A 2,987-nucleotide genomic window follows, 5' to 3' on the forward strand; every position below is an offset into this window, starting at 1 on the left:
TAGACTTAGCTCAGGTATTTTAGACCTGGCTTGGCTATCTCATGACCATTATCTCCACATGAACACAAATTTCTATTTGAGTACCTCCCCTCCCCACCAGACTGTGATCCATATCCCTTCTCTGCCTTGACTCTAAAATGACCTTGGATAACTTTTCTACTCTCCTTTATTCTGCATTCGGTCTTGCTCTCTAATACAATTCCACATTGAATTGACTAAGATGACAGTCTTGTCATTTGGAGAAAATTTTTTACAGGTTTCCGTAATTCTCTTTCTAAAGCACAAAACAATTTTGTCATTAAATCCGGAACATTCTCTTTAGTTCCATTTCAAGATGGCTTTCCCAGAGCCAGATGAAAGCCTTCAGAATGACTTATGACAACTATCAAATGACAGTGGCATTCTTGACGCCATGTTGTTTCTAATCTACAAGAAAAGGGTGACAGGCATTGTAGAGTATAACCACTTTCACTAGAGAATTTATAAGATAATATAACTCCCAGAGTCAGCAATTTGAATTTTTTTTTTCAAGATTTAGATTATCAACTTCTTTCACACATTGTCTCTCTGGGTGTGTGTGTCTAAAAATGTTTGTATTAGTGTCTTATGGTCAAATCACCAAGCTAAAGTATTTGTAGACACTAAATTTGACTATCCTATAAAATATAGTTCAGTTATATAGCAGAGAGACTCACATTCATTTCTAAAAAATAACTAATGATGATTAAACATAATAATATGTCCATTTTTCTTAAGCATCTGAATAAAAACATCTTTTTCCCTTCCATATTAGCTGCTAGAGACACAAAACAATTTTATTTGGTAGTAGAGGAACAAGATTAGAATCTGTGTAGTAGTCCGAGCTATGTGGAATTTTTCCTCCAAGTGTGGTCTTCACTTTTCATTGATATTGAAGAAAGAGAACTTGGCTATTGAATGACTACACGTGTCCCTATTGTGTAGCTCATGAGTAATTTTTTAAAGATCTAATCAATTATTTATTACTCTTAAAGAGTCTTATTTTTAACTGGACTCAGAACTCAGAGAGGAAGCCTTTTTTGCAAGGTGGGGGTGGGGGGAGTCTTTCTTTACTCTCTTGGCCAAAATCTTAGCATATTCTGCAGTTACCTCCTTGTTTTTCTTAGTATGTTGTTTCTTCAGAGCAATATGATGACATTTGTGTTGTTGAATACATGGATTAACAAGACTCTGGATCTTGGGTGTTTTGGACCTCAGTTTTTTTACCTCTTTATTCAAGGGTTTTTTCACAACATATTAACAGACATCATCTTTTTTAGAGATTGAAAAGTTTGTGGATTCTACTAGCTCATTTGAGTCCCAGACAGTGTGGCATAATAGTATCTGTCAGTCTAGGAATATCTTTTCCTCCTCCTCCTCCTCCTCCTCCTCCTCCTCCTCCTCCTCCTCCTCCTCCTCCTCCTCCTCCTCCTCCTCCTCCTCCCTCCCTCCCTCCCTTACTACCTCCTTCCCTTCCTTCCTCCCTCCCTTCCTCCCTCCCTTCCTTCCTTCCTTCTTCCCTTCTTCCTTCCTTCCTCCCTTCCTTCCTTCCTTCCTTCCTTCCTTCCTTCCTTCCTTCCTTCCTTCCTTCCTTCCTTCCTTCCTTCCTTCCTTTCTGTTTCTCTCTCTTTCTTTCCCTCTCTCCCTCCCTCCTTCTCTTCTTTTCTTTTTAAAAAACAATATCCGTTTTGAGACCACTTACATTGGCATCCACAGTGCAACCCTGAACAGATTTGTGCTTTCTCTCCCCAGCTCTCCTTGATTTGTAACAGGAATGTCCTTTGCTCAGTAACAAGTGAAGTCAGCCATGGATCAAGACACCCTACTTTATGGGAAAACCTTGTCATTACCACCACTGATTTGGACCACCCTACACTTCGACTCTTCACCCAGAGTTTCAGTGACAACTTCTGTGGCAATACGCTTCTCATAGAAAGTATAAAGTTTGCATCAGTTGTCCACTTCAATAATGAGTTTCTGGAAGTCCAGAATCTCCTTAGGGAAAGAGATATTCAGCTTCATCTTGATGTAGCTGCTTGCTTAGGGGTGCCACAAAAAAGAGCTGGTTCAGAGTAATTTAATCATGAAACCTAGGCTACATTAGTCCTAACATTCTCATAGGTCCAAAGAAGACTATTAACAGGACTTATGGAATATAACTATCGTGTATTGGCCAGAAAATCCTTTATAAATGAATGACATTTATTCACCTAAAAATGCTTACCTCCTTTTTGTATTAATAATATAAGTAATGCCACTCAAAAAGTCCCTGATATTTTGGGAATCTTGTTTTATCCAGCGAGGAAGCCTAAGGTTTTATTTACCTTAAAAACCTTCAGGTGGATTTTTGAAAATGCAGAGGCATAATAAAGAGTTGAAAATTTGAGTAGGAAGCACTCAATTATGTAGAAAGTTTTCTTTCAATGTAGAATGATTGAAGTTTTTGTTTTTCATTGTGGTTTTCCCTCACCATAATGTGCTTAAGTGTAGGGTTTTTTTTTTTTTTATTATAGAGCTTAAATTTTATGGTAGAGTTTGAGTCTATGGCTTGATTTTTTTTCTCATTTTCAAAAAATTCTAGAATATTGTCTCCTCAAATAGTATATTTATCTCTTCTTATTCTCTGCTACCTGTGTTTCTGGAATCCCAATTATATTCATGTAGCAACCGTTCATTGTTTCCCATGGATCTCTTCCTCTTTTTTTCCTGTAATTTCCAATTCTTTTCCTGGGTATACTTTAGTATCTATGTATATTTATTTCACTCAGTTTTTCTTCAGCTGTGTTTCATGTAATGAGAGGGAAGTGTTTCCAAAATAGTCATTTGCTTTGTAAAACATGGAGTAACTGTCATGAATTAGGCTTGGCCTTGGAGGTACATCAGTGAAGAAAATAGACAAATATACTGTCCTTTGTTAAGCTTAAATTCTTTGGAGGGAGACAGACTAACTCCCCCAAAATGTAATAATA

The 2,987-nt window shown here is 37.2% G+C and overlaps 1 pseudogene; it reads right to left on the reverse strand.

The window, feature by feature from the left end:
• Positions 1–250: 250 nt before the first annotated feature.
• LOC138823018 (small ribosomal subunit protein eS6-like) lies at positions 251–2,040 on the reverse strand (annotated as a pseudogene).
• Between the last annotated feature and the right edge of the window lie 947 nt (positions 2,041–2,987).

Source organism: Dipodomys merriami, unplaced genomic scaffold, assembly GCF_024711535.1.
Source record: "Dipodomys merriami isolate MVZ:Mamm:240054 unplaced genomic scaffold, mDipMer1.0.p SCAF_1, whole genome shotgun sequence".
Taxonomy (NCBI): domain Eukaryota; kingdom Metazoa; phylum Chordata; class Mammalia; order Rodentia; family Heteromyidae; genus Dipodomys; species Dipodomys merriami.